At 39.5% G+C, this 19256-nt stretch overlaps 1 protein-coding gene across 6 annotated transcripts in view; it reads right to left on the reverse strand.

The window, feature by feature from the left end:
- The window catches only part of IRS1 (insulin receptor substrate 1), a 154619-nt gene that overhangs the window by 72560 nt on the left and 62803 nt on the right, over nucleotides 1-19256 (reverse strand). Inside the window, exon 2 of one of the 6 annotated variants that reach the window (XM_054040191.1) lies at nucleotides 3123-4153. The exons of the other annotated variants lie outside the window; for them this stretch is intronic. The gene's annotated coding sequence lies outside the window, so the exon portion shown is untranslated. Of the gene's footprint in view, nucleotides 1-3122; nucleotides 4154-19256 lie in introns of those variants that run through there. 6 annotated transcript variants of the gene reach the window in all.

The following is a 19256-nucleotide window of genomic DNA, read 5'->3' on the forward strand; positions in this document are numbered from 1 at the left end:
ATCTCACATTGGTACCTTCTTTGCGTTTTGTCAAATCTGCAGTGAAAGTGTTCTTAAAATGAACATGTGCAGGGTCATCATCCAAGACTACTATAACATGAAATATGGCAGAATGTGGGTAAAACAGAACAGGAGACATACAATCATCCCCCAAGGAGTTAAGTCACAAATTTAACACTTGTTTAAAAAAAAAAAAAAAAAAAAAAAAAAAAAAAAAAAAAAAAAAAAAAAAGCATTATCAGCATGGAAGCATGTCCTCTGGAATGGTGGCCAAAGCATGGAAGGGGCATATGAATGTTTAGCATATCCGGCACATAAATACCTTGCAACGCCGGCTATAAAAGTGCCATGTGAACACCTGTTCTCACTTTCAGGTGACACTGTAAATAAGAAGCAGTCAGCATTATCTCCTGTAAATGTAAACAAACTTGTTTGTCTTAGCGATTGGCTGAACAAAAATTAGGACTGAGTGGAATTGTAGGGTCTAAAGTTTTACATGGTTTTGTTTTTGAGTGCAATTATGTAACAAAAAAATAATCTGCATTTGTAAATTACACTTTCACAATAAAGAGATTGCACTACAGTATTTGTATGAGGTGAATTGAAAAATACTATTTCTTTTGTTTATCATAGTGCAAATATTTGTAATAAAAATATAAAGTGAGCACTGTACACTTTGTATTGTGTTGTAACAGAAATCAATATCTTTGAAAATGTAAAAAAAGATTCAAAAATATTTAATACATTTCAATTGATATTCTATTGTATTCTAAAGGATGTCTATTAGGAGAAAGACTGAACTGGCTTTTCAGACAAAATTGAGCTGAAAGCAAAATTCTCCAATAGTCTACTATTGTAACGGACAGAAGGCAGCATTAGAAGTTGCCTATAACATGGACATACCTTCCTTCCTGTTCCTGAGTGTGCCTTTATTGGAAAACGTTTAATATTTGCGACACGAACACTATTTGAGACATCTGACATTTAAAATTCTAGCAAACCAGGTTAATGTCAAAGACTAAAAGGATCAGGATTTGTTTAGTTTCGTGGTACATGTGCCAAGTCAGCAGCAAATTAAGCTTGACTACAGCAATCCTCAGAACATAAGGTGTAAATGCTGCTAATACCACAGGAGACTGGTTCAATCTTTCTCCAGCTTCAGTTCCATTCCTTCTCTAATGGTGGTGTGAAACTATTGCTAAAGCCACATATGAACGGACTTCTCAATTGTAATTGTCCCAGTCAGATAAAACTTTAGATATGGGCAGCTTTTCTTTGAAAAAGATTGAAGGCAAAACTAAGCCAAACCAATCAGGAAAAATAAATTTGATGTAAAACTTATCCCATTTGTTCAGTTTAGTAACTTAAGAAATGGACAGAACAAGAGAATGCATATTCCAACAAGATAATACCATATTTCTTGAAAAAGTCTATAAGCTTTAATATAATAGGGTTTCCTTCATGATGTCCAAATTTTTTTTTTTAAAGTTGTGGAATTTACAAGTGTAAAAAACAAGGAGAAAAAATATTACAAGATTTAAGTTAGTTATGAATGCATTTTGCTTCATGAGACTTTTCAATAAATATTTGCTGAAATAGGCATTTTTATTTTTACTAAGAAAAAAAGCACCAACATAAAAAGAGTTAGAATAAATTAAAGTTAGCACTATGTATAACAGTGTTAACTGCACAGGAATGGAAGAGTGCTCTCACCCAACACATTCCCTTCCACCGAATATGATGGAAAACGCTGATTTTTAAATTAAACTGATTAAATAAAAAGTCAATACTCTTACACAAGTTTTGTTCATAGATATATGTAATAGAAAGGGTATTCAATACTTCATTTAAAAAAAACACTTCATTGTAGCTTACGGTAGCTACAACCTATTTATTTGAGTAATTGCTAGAGCATGCAAATTATCTGAAACAATGCAGAGTGCTTTGGCCACGAAATACTCAGGCATCAAGGTTAATTTAACAGCAGTACTGGCCAGTATTCAGCAACTGACTGAAATGCAGTGAACACTCATTAAATTTGTTAAAACAGACAAAGTTGTGTGCCAAACATTTACTTTAAAACACATGCAAGTTTTAATTGCAATTTAAATCTGTAAAGAAAAGCTGAAGGATTCCAAAGTGCAACACAAATGAAGAAAGGTAACTTAGGTTTACAAGTGTTGGTCTGACGTTTATGTGGTTTATGATGTAGCCATTAATGTTTCTTTAGTAAAAACCATGTCAATGCCCTTCAAGAATAATGGACCAAATCCATGGGACTAGATTGGTATCTTCTATAGGAGAGGGGCAAAGAAAAGGGTTCGTGCCTTTTTCTGGCACCAACTTCTTTGGAGAGAGGCTTTCTGTGGGCAAAGGCAAGAATTTCAAAGGCAGCACACTCTTCTAACTCTGCCTATCTTGAAGGAGGATGAGAAAAGAAACCCATTCCCTGTGGCTCAAGGGCCATACTGCAGAGATAGCTACTGTTCCAATGGCCTGTCTCTCCTTGGGAATGCAGTTCCTGAACTGACAGTGGCCTAGAGCTGCTTAACATAAGCAGCAGAAAGGACATAGGACGAACCACTACAGCTTCAAGTTATATTATTTCTTGACCATCTTTTCACATGGAAATCCAGAAGCAGAGCCTGACCTCTGTTGCTCTACCCCACAACAAAATAGTGAAGCCCTGCAGGTGCTATTCATGGAAATTCACCAGATCAGAGAAAGGCACAGAATAGTGCCACAGAAGCAGCACTGCCCCACTGCCTCTTTCGCACAGTGAACTCCAAAAAATTATCTAGGCCACTTTTTTAAAACTAAACACAGAAGTCCAGACACTGCTTCCAATGAAGCCTGTGTGAATTTTTTCATTGACCTCAGTGGAATGAGGAGTGATAATTTCCTGGAAACATGAAAAGAGTATTAGTGAAGTAACGCAGAGATGTATGCTCCCGATTAATAAAGCGTACTACCTAATTATGCTTGAAATTTGAACTCTGAAGTAGCAAGGTCTATGGTAACCTGCCACCATTCGTGGTATCACAAAAAGAAAATGTCAATAGAATGTCTGAGTGGATGCGTAGACAATTGAGACAATTTACCAGGAAAAAAATAAGCAGATAAAACAGTATCTAGTTTATTACGTATAGAAAGATTTCCAGAATTTACAAACACCCACATTTTCATTCCAGGAAGAGTTTTGATTTGAAGACTTCACCCATGGTTCTTTTTTTCCTTTTTTCTTCTAACAATATATACAATGGAAGACTTTGATTTCTTTTTTCTGCTTTTTATAAGTTTCTGTGCAATAGATGAGTTCAAGTTGACACTTGTAAATACCATCTACAGTAAGTTTATCTTCATTTGAGTTAATACAGCCTATTTTACAAGAGGAGTACAAAATTATTATTTTTTCTTTTGGAAAGAATTTAGCTCAACATCAGGGTTATCTTACAACTGATAGTATCAGTAAATATGACTGTACAATCAAGGCCCAGGGGCCAATGATTCATATTATATTATTTTCTGAATTACAATCTTAAAACAAGAATAGTACTCTACTCTATTCTTATTAGCCTTGTTTTAAGCAGGTTCCCCACTCTGTTTACAACAGAATATAGTATACCTCAGTTCCACATCAAAAAAGATGTGCTGTAGGAAAAGTTACATTTTAATTAAAAAAAAAAGTACATGTATAAATCAAAACCTATGTTAAATATTTAATACTCTTCAACCAACATTAACAGTTTTGTATGTAATAATTTACAATGATGATTTGTCATACAGGTTTTCAGCAGCAAATGAAATGTAATGTATCATGTAAATGTGCTAGTACAATACCCATTCTCACCATGACATAGTGGTGGGCACATCAGTTCATTGTGTCCAGCTAAGTCCTTATGGTAGAGGATGAAGTAATAGAGACTCATTGTCCAGGTGTCACAGTGCTTTTGCTTGGCACAACATAGAATGTGCAGTTCAGTCAACTAACTCCTGAGGTTTGTGTAAAGTAAACAAACTGAACTGGATGCATCGTACCCATCTATGGACGAGGAGGAGGATGTGAGGTCCTAGTTGTGATTCATGTAACATTTATAGTCTGGATACCCATGAGTTAAAAGAAGGATTTGCTGAGGTTGTATAGGTCATCATTCTGAAATTGAAAGAGAAAGAAAATAACCATCTTAGGCTGGTAAACACACTGCTTATAATTACTGCTTTGAACAACAAAAATGACATGTGCCATTCAAACTTCAGTCTTTAGAACCTTAGAAAAGAATAACGTACATAAACTGTACTAAAACATGTAATAATTACTAAAGTATCAAAGATGTTGAAAACCAGGAATATATTTTAAACATATTTGAGAGATTCACATGTGGAAAAAAGAAAACAATTAAAAGTGTTTATATTGATTAGATTCCTTGACACCAATTTCTACATCAAAGAAAAAAGTCCAGACCATTATACTTCTGGGGTGTTTTGTACTCTCTGCAAGGAAGATTTTGGTTAGATTTCTGACCCTACTTTCCTGCCTACCTAGGTGCACAATTTCTTGTATAAGAAGGTGCCATGCATCACTCAACATGCCCACCACTGACCATTAGTAAGTTATGAAAAACTATAAAAATGCAAATTTTGAACATTCCCATGGAGCCAGAAGTCAGGACATATTGGTGATATCCACTGACAACTTTTTAAAAATATAGTTCATATCACTGACAGAAGACTGATGCCTCATCCACACGGTGTTATTCTGTACTAGTAGGGTATAAATTCTGGTATAACCCAGCATGTCACGCATCAGCTGGCCCAAATTGACCCTGGTGGCATGCACTAGAAGCTCCCTAGCGCACCAGGACTACTAGACTAGAATTTACATCCCACTGATGCAGACTAATGCATCATATAGACAATCTCTGACTCCTCACAGGATGTTGCAGCCATAATTCTGCTTCTGAGCCTACTCTCAGTAGGGAGGTTATCACATCATTAAAACTAAGACTTTGACAAAGTGACCCACCCACCAGCGAAAAATATTCCATAACACCACTACTTTCTGCTTAGAATTTATAAGCTAAAGATTCAGATTTTATTAAATGTGTATATTTTTCATAACATATACTAACTATGTCCTAAAAAATAGAGTAACACTATATTTCCACCCTGCAAATAAAGACTTCCCATAGGGACGCTGAAGTAAAAACTGAAAAGGCCTCCTCTGTCCTATACTCTCTCATTTCCCAAGAAACAGAATTTACTTTGTGTGGTCCTTCAAATGAAAGGAAAATCTATCCTTGCAAATGATGCGTGGTATGCTGTGAAAACTCCCTGGAGAATTATCTCACAGATCTCTCATTTACTTTCAACTTTCTCCTGAACTCATATTGCAATCTACTGGAATGTTCCTACCAGAATATCTATATACAGCTTAACATAGCTTCACAGCTTTCAACTATGTTGGACCTAAAAATAGACAGTAATGCCATACTTTATTAAAGGACGAGTGACAAAGAAAGAAATTGCCTAATTTAAACTAAGAAGTAGTGAAATGTGCATGATTTGCTTTTCATTTCATATCATATCTGGCTCTAATCCAGCATAGCTGAATGAATTTAGTGCAAGAACAAACTGTACTCAGTAGTATGGTCACATGCTCCAACCTGCACAGTGGAAGAAACGGGGAGGGAAATGTATAGTTTTTCTACGTATGTCAAGCTTGTTGTTTTGAGATATTTTCAATAAATAAAAACAATTTACAGTGTCAAAGCAATATATCATATCTATTATCTAATGTTTCTGTAATCTACCTCAACTCCCAAATCTGTTATGCATTACTTACAAAAATCCTCTCTTGCTTCCCCCAACACAACCAGTACCATCAAGACTCTTTTGTAAAGAAACCTGGTGCAATCTCTGGGTGTTACTCCCCAGTCTTCTGTACACAGAAACTAATACAAGAGAAAAAGCATTTACTGGAGACAGGGAAATATTATCTAGCGAAATCATTCAGAAACTTCAACAGTTCTGAAGAAAATAGTAATTATGGAAGACTAGGTGCATAAGATACCAAACCCTTTGGGAAAGTGAAACAGGGTGAAGGCTGGAGTAGGTTGTATATCTAGGAATTTCTGTGACTCAGGATGACTGGCCAAAAATATATGGAGCAGTAACTGTAGTACACTTTCAATGCATGTAAGCTGGCTCTCAGTAGTTCCTTAGAAAAGCACCATGAAAAGGATACTTATAGTAGTAACGTGGGTCAGTTTCAGATCTATTACCACACCTTCTACATCTGCAGGGTTACAACAGGATAGGATACTCTTGTAAAGATTTCCTGAAAATTATCTTGACACACTACTGTGAAGCCATATAAGCAACTTCAGTTTCCTTGTAAAATAGTTTGGAGCAAAGACACCACCATTTTAACTGGAGAATCTTTCAAGATCTCAGATCTCTGTCCATTTGAATTAAGCTTTTGAGTGTATCAGTTGTTTTTGAAACAGGAATGAAGAGATGCTCTATAACACATCCTTTGAAACACTTTTACATAGATCTATAAAAACAGTTATCCCCTATAAGTAAAGTGATTCTACTTCTGAAGAATTTGTATTGTTCATTTAGGCAAACAGCCCATATTATTTTGGTCTCAGTCTTCAAAATTTCTTTATAAAAACAAAAACAAAACAAACTATACAAGTTCCAAGGATTCTAAAGTAGGTATCTGAAACCTGTTACACACGTCCTACATTACAAAAACTTAACACACACAAAAGTGACAAAAAACATTTAGAAACATTTGATTCTCTGCTAAGGAAAGTTTCAGCCTAGACAGTTGATTTTAAAATGACCTACTTATCAACTCCTTATCCCCTTCTGCCCCAAAAAGATGTATAATGGAAAGACTGATAACCCATACTATAACTGCATAACTGTGGTGTGTGGTCTGATTGATTCCACACACAACAAAAACAAAGATAACATCCATACTGAAAGCAGACCTGCTTCCTCAAGGTCACTGTAATATCGCCATAACTATATAACATAAATAGGGCCTTAGATCTGTGGGGTCTCTCGCACACACATAAATTAGAACGTATGAAGTGCTTCACCACTAGGACTTAAACTTTAGAGTATTTCTTGACTTCTGTGACACAGTAACTGAATTTATTGTGGGAATGATTCCCATCTTGTGAGGATGACCTTGTCTGAATTAAATGGACAATACTGGGTCTCATCAGAAAGAGCTCCCAACATCATAGACACCCCTGGTGAAGGTAGTAGCTATTGAGAAGACTATTTTGATAGACAGGAAATATAACAATACTTCTCATAGGAGTTCAATCAAGTTAGCGCCATAAGAACCAGAATGCTGTTTGAAAATTGTGCTCTACAACCTTGTAGGGTGAAATCAGAGTAGCTTTCGTAGAGAGCCACTTAACATTGGGATGTGCAGAAAACCTCCTTTTACTTAACATAAGAACATAATGTAGCGAACAGACTGTTTAACTTGGACACTTGTGTGTCCCATTTAAAAGGTCCCCCTGGATGAACTACAGGCTTCCTCTAACCAACTTTAACATCACATTTAGCCCCTAGACTTTTAATTAGCAAGTAAAGTAAGTTCATTTTATAGACTTCTTTCTAGGGGCTATTACTGTTGATAACCTGTGTCAATTTTTGTTTATGTCACCTCTTTCAAAACACAAGACTGTTAGGATGAGCTTGTCTGGCCCTGGATGGAGGACTGGCCCTTGGGATAGATCTCTGAGTCAGTGGCATCAGGAGATATTACGCTAGGTTGATTTTTTTTTTTTTTTTTTTTAAATAGGATTTCCAGTGTTCCTCAGTTGAGGGAGCAAACAAAACCATGGGACCTTCACCTCAGCCAATAGAAATATTGACGGGATAAACAGGAATTAATGATCTCTCTCACATGAGTTCTTGTCAGGGAAGCTTATCTGTGCATGAAATTAGTATTCCCAATAGGCTTCAATAGGGACTGGACTTTTGTTAAGGCACAACTTGCTTTTTCGTCATGGGTGCCTTCATTTTTGTTTAACATTCCTCCAAGACAAGACTTTGTACCTTATATACCTAATATATCCTAAGATGCTTCAGAAACTATCATTCTGTATCTGATTTCTCTAAACACAGAGCCCTGATTAGCAGAACTGTCCAGGCAGTGATATGAGATCATTTCCTGTTTCTTTATTCATTATTATGACTACCATGATCCTGGAAGAGATCCTGGAGCACTTTGCCAGACCAAACACTAATGATCAGAGTGGAAAAAGCTGGCATCCATGTGCCAAGTAGGATTATTAGCTGTAAGATCATACAATGAGAATATGAAGACAAGTCTCCTTCTGGAAGACAGAAAAGCTCTCTGTAGATAGTTGTCAAGTAGACTTGAGAACATCCCATCTTGAACATAGGCTCCTGTAGACACTTATTCAGATGCCCATTCTCTGTCCCCAATTCTCCCAGGCTAGAAATCTAGCAGGATGAGGAACTGCCCCTGAGTTCCCTCTACCAGGGAATGGGTTGTATTACTCCAATCTGTAATAAATGATAGAGGATTGCCTTCATGTCCTGCCATTTCCATAGTTGGCTTGAGACAAAACTGTGCATTTGATTCTTTCACAGCTCAGAATCCCCCCCCTCCCCCCGATAATGTTTAGGAACTTAATTTTGACCAATGGTGAATACCTATTCGTTCCCAAATTTAAAGAGCCTGGCACCAATCGGGGGAGATGGGGAGTTACTTGGGGGTGGAGAGGTCTACTCAAGACACAGCTGGCAGAGAGTTATGAAGATTGCTCTGAAAATATCCATCATCACTTTAACTCCTTTCATCCAAACTTGTTCCAACCACCAATGCAAAATGGTATTTTCTCCTGTTGTACTTCAGGGGCTCCTTCAACTTGCCATATGTTCTGTATTCCTTTGCATTGTGTTTGGCAGGTGCCCGGATTATAACTTGACTTTTCTGATGACTCCATGACCACCTTGTCTCTTGCCTTCCATAACATTTTCCACTGATAACAAGAAAGGAGGAAGCCAATTTGTATAGGAATTCACTCTCAATGACCAAAGACACTCATGCTTACAAGAAACAGAATTGTATCCCACTATTCTGAGTAAGAGATTTATGGCAGACCTAATGTGAGCACAGAGAAAGTGGCTGTCAAAAGACATTTTCCAGAGAGAAGCTCTTAGGCTGTGAAATCTTTAGTTTTGAGAGGCACTACTACTATGCAGTACTATCGAATGTTAGCACTGCTCATGCAAGGCATATGGGGATTGCAGAGGTCCTTAGATTGTCAGACAATCCCACGTAAGTCCTCCTGAGTGAGAAGCCCACTCTTTCAGGTAAAAATAATCTTCAGCTGGAAATGCTGAGTCTTTAGCCACCAGGAAAGATAGCCTTGTCCATCTTCTGTAGTGTCACCAGGTAGGATTTAGACTGCTACATGCAAACAAACTGTATGCTTTAAAATGAAGGCAAGCGGACTGGAAAGAAGTAAATGGTGGGACAAGAGGCCTCTTGACATTTGTTGTTCTGCATCCTGGGCTACTCTCATCCTTCCACATGCAGCTTCGGGGGGAATGCGATGTAGAAGGTGGTGGGGTATGATGATTAAGGCTACGTTTTAGTCATGGGTATTTTTAGTAAAAGTCATGGACAGGTCACGGGCATTAAACAAAGATTCACAGCCCATGACCTGTCCATGACTTTGTTATATACCCATAAGTAAAACGTAGGCCAGGGAGTTGCAGGGTGGTTGCCTGAGACCCCTGCTGGTGTTGGGGGGGCAGGAGGTGGTGGTGCGGCTTGGGACCCCCGCTGGTGTTGGGTGTGGGGACAGGGAGCGGCCTCTCAGGCTCCCTACTGGGCTCCGCACAGCTCCCTGGAAGTGGCCAGCATGTCCCTGCAGCTCTTAGGGGGAGGAAAGGCCAGATAGGCTCTGCGTGCTGTCCTGCCATGAGCTCCAGCTCCCATTGGCCAGGTATTGCAGCCAATGGGAGCTGCAGGCGGTGCCTCCGGGCAGGAGAGGCACACAGAGCCCTCTGGCCCCTCCATCTCAGAGCTGCAGGGACATACCAGCCGCTTCCGGAGAGGGTCCGCTCCCGCACCCCAACTGCCAGCCCTCAGGCTCCCTCAAACACCCGGACTGGCCCAGGGACTGCCTGATCTGCTCTGGCAGCCCCACAGCCAGCCGCACCAGAAGTCACAGAGGTCACAGAATCTGTGACTTCCGTGACAGACACGGAGCCTTAATGATGATCCACAATGGCAGCTGAGCATTACAGCCTGGTTGGAATGGCAGAGTGACTTGCAGCAGCAGCTAGGTACGTACAATAGCCCAGATGGAGGACCATGGTGACACAGCAAAGGACATTAACCTCATATTTTCTTAGTCTTCGGGATGGTTAGAAAATCCTATTAGTTTCTTATGATATCTCCCCACAGAGCATGAGAAGGGATATAAATATTTATCTAGAGAGCCACAGATCTTGGCCACAGTATCAAAATTCTCTCTTTTGTTTTGTTTTATTATGGATTTTTGTTTTGTTTTGTTATTTTTGATCCTCTCACTCTGATTCAGACAGTGATTCTTCCTCCCCGAGGAGGAATTTTTATTAATAAAATAATATTTCCTTCCCCTGTGGTGTTTAGCTCTGTGCTCCTGATTGAAAGGGTGAAGTGAAATTGGGCTCAGGGATTACCCTAGAAATATTTCAGGTGATTAGGACCCTCAAAGAAGTTGTGTTTATTGTCTACTCTGCGGCTTGTTTCAAGGCCTCTGGCATTATGACTCACAAAAAGATAGCGAGAGAGACACCTGTCACTGGAGTCAGCTTTATCAGTCCTGCTTGAAGCTTTTTTGCTAGGAGGTGACCCTGCCCAGATTGGAATGTGAGGGAGAAACTGCATTCTTTGCACAGAGAAAGCTAAATTGCCCAATAGGACACATGAGCGAGGGCACTGTCTAAACATGAGATGCAGACCTTTCCTTGTGCCTCTGGCTTTCTGTATGAAACCTGCCACTTCAGAGCCTCGGTTGCAGAAGCAGAGTCATGGAGAAAGAGTCCCCAAAAGGCAAGTACAGCCAGGGGGCCGAATTGATATTAAGATGGCCAAATTATTGAGCCAAATTGTTACCCAGCAATTTGAAATAAAATTTTGGAGTTTTCCTCAGAAAATCTCTAACAGTGGATCCTCATCTGTGAAAGATGAAAATACAACCAAAACAGAATATAGTTACGGACAGTTTATTACAAAATGATCTACAGATTATCCCAGCAGGCTGAACATTAAGAGGTTTTATTTGTACATTAAATTACTATAGTCCAGTCATACTCGGTGTTGAAATACAAAAACTTAACAGCTATTTACTACCTTTTCTTGAACAGGCTGTTTATTATTCCCTAGTTTTCACTTTTGTCAAATAAAAATCCAGTCCTTCCTCAATTTTGGCCATTTAAGACAAAAATTAAATTTTGACTTCATTGTTTTGTCCAGTAATTTAAACTGCAAAATAGATTTCTGAATAAACCTCTCAAGTTAATGAGTACCAGAGCATTAGGAATATATGATCTCACTAATGCGCCATACTGAGATTTAACACAATGCTTCAGGTTCAAATGCAGAAAACCAAAAAGGAGAGGGAATTTTTCATTAAAGTTATGATTTAGATACACAGTTCCATATTTAGTTGTGCCATGTATATCATTTTATAATATATATTTTACACGAGGTTCCTGAATTAAACCGTAAATTAAGTAATGCCCAATTATATTACCTATCCTAACAAAGATAAACCTGCTTCACTAATTTGCATGTGTTAGACTGTGCAACCCGGACTCACATTGGCGAACGTTACATGACAAGTAGTATGCTTTTCAATGGCAAAAGTTGTGGTGTCTCCTTTAAAATTATTCAATGGCAAATGCAGAAATGATTCTTTTATTATGGTGTTTTTGCATCATGTTCTAATTTTAGGTACTGAACTTGCTGTCCAGAGTTTATGCCACATATTTTATTTGAAATTTTCCACAACTGTGAAACAGCAGGGATAATACACTATAATTCTAGTAGCACATGTTCAACACCTGATTTACAGACCCGAAACAGCCTAAACAGAACATAACAAATTTTAGTTTGTAATCCATTGGTAGTATATTTAAAAATACATGTTTCATATTTTCTAAAATTCTACTAAATGAAAAAGGACTCAAAATGTTTCTTTTAAGTAAATATTTAAAGTTTTTCTCTCAAACAGTAAGAGCATTTTATTTGTCCTCTCCCCAATGTACTATTAAATTGTTTCAATGGGGAAAGCGCCTGATATAGATTTAAGTCATCATCTGGGTATCCTATTGTTTCTTATCAACAAGCATCAGTGTTTCCTTAACAACATACAAAACAGCACACACAAGACAAATGTTTTAATAGATGGTGCTAGGACTAGAGCGAGCTGAGGTAAGGATCATTAACATTACTGACATCATTGTTGGCAGCTTAACAAAAGGGAAAACCTGTGTTTAATCTATTTCCTACTCACCACAGGCTGTAGTGGAGTCCCCAGTAATATGGTTTGTGGTTAACTTTATGGAAGAAGTTGGTAATGCAAGAAAAATGCACTGAAACAAACAAGCATCTTTAAAAGTTACTACATGGTATGTTTGACAAGTGATCTCTGCTCATCATCTGTTAAAAGATACAGTTAACACTAATGTATGATCCAGTTGGCAGAACTTTCTTTTCACTGGGTTTTTAAGCCAGACTGGATACAAGACAGCTCAACTGTAGTTCCCAATACTATTAAAGCCTATTTTAAGATTTCATATTAGCAACATATGATTTACTTCTCCTGGAGAAAGCAACTGAAGACTTTCTGAAGTTCACTTATTTCCCTTTAGGGGTAAATAAAAAAAAAGGGAGGGGCATTTAAGACTAACTATCCTAAAACAGTAAATAGTCTAGACAAAAAGAATTTTTTTTCCTGAAGTCAACTGAAACCTCATGCATACAAGGGAAGTGTGCTTAAAAAGTATTCAATTTATCAGCCTCATTCTTTCCTCCCCAAGCAATTCTTGTTGAAAAACACAAGACTAAAATATCTCCAAGCTATGAAAATGAAAAATAGGGCTGTTAAAGCAAAAGAAGCATTCCAGCCTCCCATTTAAATTTCTTATTCTGATTTATTGGGTGCCAACACTGTGTTTGGAGCTGTACAAGGCATATGTAAAACATGCAAACTACATGATTATCATGTTTAAAAGAAGAAATGCAAGTACACCTCTACCCCGATAGAACGCTGTCCTCAGGAGCCAAAAAAAAAAAAAACTTACTGCATTATAGGTGAAACCGCGTTATATCGAATTTGCTTTGATCCGCCTGAGTGTGCAGCCCTGCCCCCCCCAGAGCACTGCTTTACCGCATTAGATCCAAATTCGTGTTATATCAGGTCATGTTATATCGGGGTAGAGGTGTATGCACTTTTCTTCACAATAATTTGACTCAGCTGAAATTGTTCTCAGTTCAGCAAATAGATGCAACTAGTTTACTACTGCTTAACATGCCTGTCAAATAGGGCAAAATGCATCTCCAGTAATACTGGATCTACTTGGTATACTGTGACATTACATTGTAATTTCAACTGAATGTCAATACAATAAAAAAGCACAGACAGAAATGGGGGACAACAGCTAGAAGGTGATTAAGGTAGGGATGTCTCTCCCCTCCTCCACAAAGGTAGCAACAGGGAAATTAAAAACAAACAAACAAACAAAAAAGTTTAACAACTGCTGTTTTTTGGGGGGGAGGGGAGGAGGAGAAGAGAGCAGGTCACCATACATGAAAATATTCCTGGATAGACTGAAAAACTGTCAATTATGGGATGGTGATAGAATACTCAATACTGTAACAATATACTGGGCTACCATTCTATCTTCCTGTATTGTAGGCAGGAAAAAAAAAAACCCACACATACTTTGGATGAGCTTTAGTCTAAGCAAAATAGTGCCTGTCTAATGTACAGCCTGGATTTTTCAGACTATTGTCAGTTTTTCGCTACCCCTAATTCAGAATCCTGCTCTGCAAGACTTGGACAGATGAATCTCTGCTGAACAGGGCAGTCTGCTCTGCAATTGCTAAGCTCTTGGTCAGGCAGCTACCTTGGAGGTTTGGGAAATGGAAAGCACTCAAGACCCTTATTCAATACAGATAGTGTTTATAATATAATATATGGAGATATACCTATCTCATAGAACTGGAAGGGACTCTGAAAGGTCATTGAGTCCAGCCCCCTGCCTTCACTAGCAGGACCAAATACTTATTTTGTCCCAGATCCCTAAGTGGCCCCCTCACGGACTGAACTCACAACCCTGGGTTTAACAAACCAATGCTCAAACCACTGAGCTATCAAACTGGGAACTATGTAAAGAGGTTCACTTTATTTCAAACCCCACATTTTTCCTTGTCCTCTCCCCATCCCTACAACAGATATGCAGAAATCAAGCTCTTCCCAACTTCAAAACTCTGTTTTCATTTGGTGGGAAGAATCTTTCTCCAGACTTTTACAGACAAGGCAGGGCTAATTATGGGGGAGAAGGAATTTAATTTTTTAAAATTTCTTCCCCATCCCTTGTTTTTCCTCTCTCTATTCTTCCTATCTCCCCTTGTGGGTCCGGAGACAGAATAGGCCCACTGCTCCTCCATGCATGTCATAAGAGGTGACTAAAAGGGGGCTGCCTGGAGAGGGATGGGCTCCGCCAGATTAGAAATTTGCCCAAGACACACCATATGATGAGCAAGTCAACCATGTCCATAACGGATTGGTTGCAGCCTGGGTTAATAATGACCGCACCATCCGTCTTCCACCAGGGTGGATGCAACGAATACACTACTGGTGTAACCCCAACAAAGAGGATCCGTGAAACAGATAACATTACCATAGCCACATGGAATGTAAGGACGTTGAGACAAATAGGGAGGTTAAAAGAACTCACGTACAAAATGAAACAATACACCTGGCACCTCCTAGTAATCTCTGAGGTCAAATGGAAGAATTTTGGAGAGGCACTAACAGAAGAAGGCTATGTACTCTATTACAGTGGAGAGGACAAACATGTAAACGACGTAGGATTTCTTGTGCATAAAGATAAAGAATTCACTATTAGGATGCCGCCCAATGTCCAGCAGGCTTATTTCCCTCTGTCTAAAGGCATTACAATTTAATATGACAGTGGTACAAGTCTAAGCTCCTACAACAAACTATGACGATGAGCAAATTGAAGATTTTTACAATCAGCTCCAAGACATCATCAATAAGGTACACAAGAAATATATCCTGATTGTAGAGGGAGATTGGAATGCTAAAGTGGGTACTGATGCACAGGCAGATTGGCGAGATTATTGTGGCCTGTTCTGCAACGCGGTAATGAATGAGAGAGGATTGAGACTTTTGGAGTTTGCTAGCCATAACAATCTGGTTTTTGCAAACACATTAGGAGCACATAGAGCATCCAGACGATCAACATGGCATACACCTGATGGTCTACATCACAGCCAGATCGACTACATCATGGTGCAAAACCAATTTCGTTCTGGGATTAACAGAGCTAAAACAAGGAGCTTTCTCCAGTGTTGATATTGGAAGTGATCACGACCTTGTGACGTTAAACTTTTGGCTGTGGCTAAGGAAAATTGTTAGGCCAAAGTTCACCAGAACCAAGTTTGACTTAGAAAGACTCAGAGAGCGAAACGTTGCAGAGTCATTCCAAGCAATGATTGGCGGAAAATTTGCCCCACTGCTTGCTCTAAAGGAAGATGTAGAAACAATGACCAACAATTTCAACACTGTAATGAATGAGGCAACAATGGACATCTTTGGGAAACATCGTAGGAAGACAAAACCATAGGTCACAAATGAAATACTACATGTGTGTGACATTAGAAGAGAATTTAAGAGAGATAACTGTAGTGAAGGAGCTGATAAATACAGAGTGATTAGCAGAAAGATCAAGAAAGGAATGAAGGTGGCCAAGGAGATATGGATTGAAAAACAATGCTCTAAAATTGAAGAGTGTATCAATAATAAAAATAGCAAATGAGCCTTCCAGGTTGTAAAAAGATCTGATGAAGGAAAGATGGACCAAAGCTAATCCAATTCAAGACAAAGAAGGGAACAGTCTTACAGAAGAAAGGGACGTCATCAATAGATGGACAAACTACTGCTCTGATCTATATAACCACCAGACAAATGGAGATCCTAGTGTCCTACACAGCCCAGATTCAACACAGGAGGATGACTTTGCATTACTGCACGAAGAAGTGGAGACAGTTGTGAAATCATTCAAGAATGGAAAGGCTACAGGTATTGACAACATCCCAGCTGAACTGATGAAATTTGGAGGAGAAATAGTTACAGATGTACTCACCAAGATCTGCAACAAGATATAGTCAACCAGTGAGTGGCCCTCCACGTGGACACAGTCATTAATCATCACTCTGCCAAAGAAAGGCAACATGCAATTCTGTCAAAATTACCAGACCATAAGCTTAATTAGCCATCCCAGCAGTGATGTTGAAAGTCATATTGAACAGATTGAAGCCACAAGCAGAGAATATCATCACTACAGAACAGGCTGGCTTTTGTACTGGAAGAAGTACCACAGAACAGATTTTCAACCTTCCTGTTCTATGCGAGAAGAAGTACTTACAACATCAGCAGGACATCTACCACGTCTATGTTGATTTCAAGAAAGCGTTTGACGGAGTATAACACGAAGCTCTCTGGGCAGTGAAGAAGTATAATGTTGGTTATAAGCTTATTCTTACCATTAAACAACTGTATGCCAAGGCCAGCAGTGCAGTTTTCATCAATGGCACAACACGAGAGTGGTTTCCCACCACTGTTGGAGTCTGGCAAGGCTGCCTTCTTTCGCACACACTGTTCAACATCTACTTGGAGTGCATAATGACTGATGCCCTAGAAGATCACATATGCAGAGTCAGCATTGGGGGTGGGGTGGGGTGGTGAACAATCTCAAATCTTCGGTACGCTGATGACATTCATGGCCTGGCAGGCAGCAAAGATGAACTTGCCAACCTTGTGAAACGATTGGATGAAACCTCCGCAGAATACGGCATGGAAATCAGTACAGAGAAAACCAAGCTGATGACAAACAAATGTGACAGGATCAGCTCACATATCACTGTCAATGGACAAGAGCTGGAGACAGTGAAACAGTTCAAGTATTTGGGGCAACCATCATTGATGAAGGATCAAAGGCAGAAATACTGGCAAGAACTGTGCAAACAGCAGCAGCAGCAGCGGCAAAGCTAAAGCCAATTGGAGAAATAAGAACATCTCCCTGGAATCCAAACAAACTGCTGCATGCATTGGTCATCTGCATTTTTCTGTATGCGTGAAAGACATGGATCCTTTGGCAGAATTTGAATGGAAAATACAGATAGAAGAGAGGAGATACTTCAGTAAAATCCTGGGCCTCTCCTACTTCGACCATGTCACTAATGAAGAGGTCTGCAACATCATCACCCAATGCGTGGGTCATATGAAGACCTCCCGATGACCGTGAAAAAGCGCAAACTGAAGTGGTACGGCCATGTAACAAGATCATCGGGCCTATCCAAGATCATCCTCCAAGGGACAGGGGAAGAGAAGAAGAGGTATACAGAAGAAGAGATGGATTGGCAATATAAAAGAGAGTGAACAAGAATGGATTTTGCAGAGACTCAAGCACTGACACACAATCGTCAGGGGTGGATACAATTGGTTGATTGCTCATCAGTTATGTTGCCCCAGTGACCAATGCAGTTATGGGAGTGGTGATAGTGGTGATGACGACGACGACATATAGTATTCTTCCCCTTCCTACTATTTCACTCCTTTAGTGAAATTCCCCCATTTCACCTCACATGCAGTTTCTTCATTCTGCCAGTGGGAAATGCAGGACTCTCTCTACCCTATCTGCTGGAAGCCTGATCTTTACCTTCTGCACTAACAAATCAGAAGGTATTCTGCTGAGCAGTTTTCAAGTAGATGTTGCCTGGCAGACCTTGTCTTCAGAAGTTCAAAAAAGCTGTGTACTTAACTTGAGTTACTTAAAGACTATGACTTTACTTTGACCATGTGAGAGCTACAAGCTAGCTTGTCATCACTAAGATTTTTACCTCAAGTTTGCTAACTCGAGTTAAGAACAGACCTTTCTTCCTAGTGAAGACAGATGCAGAGAATGGTCTTACCGAAAATGAGAGCTATCGTTTTAGCCATTTCAGGAGAAGGGAAATGGTGCAGAAGACAAGATGAAAAGGGTTGTGGGGGAGGAGGGGGGAATTTAAGGAGTGCAAGATGTAGAACTGAAGGCAAAGGATGGGGTGTGAAATGGAGTAGCAGATGGCTACATGAAAGAGAGAAGATAAATGGGGGAGTGGGGCTTGTGACAGAGTGGAATATATCTGGATCCAACTGTGAACTCCTTTTTTTTACTATGATCTCCATTTTGTATTATGTGCTGATCACGTCTCAACTTGCTCAAGAAAAACAAGGTGGGTAAGGCAACATTTTTTTTTGGATCAACTTCTGTTGGTGAAAAAGACAAGACCTGAAAAAGAACTCCGCATAGCTCAAAAGCTTGTCTTTATCACCAACAGAAGTTGATCCAATAAATGGACCACCTCACCCACTTCGTTTCTCCAATACCCTAGGACCAACACAGCTAGGACACCACTGCAAACTTGTGCAAGTCAAGCCTATTAAGTTACATTACAGATAGCCATCCTGCCCATGAAAAGGGCTTGACATCCCACTGAAGGATCACCATCAATCAAGGCATCAGTGTGGTGCTATCAACTTTGAATGTCTCAATTACTGGCACAATCCTTTTTTCTACACAGGTGAGGCAAGACTGACTGGGGAGGGGGCTGGAGCCTTGCAGTTGAGCACATACAGGGGCTGCTCTAGCTGTAAGCAAACTACGCAGTTGTTTATGGTGGTAGATTTAGCCCAGTCACCCTCCATGAGTGGCACTGCATCCCACGTACCAGGTCACAATGTCACTCCCCCACCTCCCATCATGTCAGAGGGCTGGCAGCTGGCTGCCACCCTAGGCTTATGGGGGTGGAGGGACCGTATATTGAAGTTTCAGCTAGGGCTGCAGATTGTCTTGTGCAGCTTCTGAGTGTATGGCATAAGGAGACAGACTTTACCTAAGAAGGGGAG

Source organism: Malaclemys terrapin, chromosome 9, assembly GCF_027887155.1.
Source record: "Malaclemys terrapin pileata isolate rMalTer1 chromosome 9, rMalTer1.hap1, whole genome shotgun sequence".
Lineage (NCBI taxonomy): Eukaryota > Metazoa > Chordata > Testudines > Emydidae > Malaclemys > Malaclemys terrapin.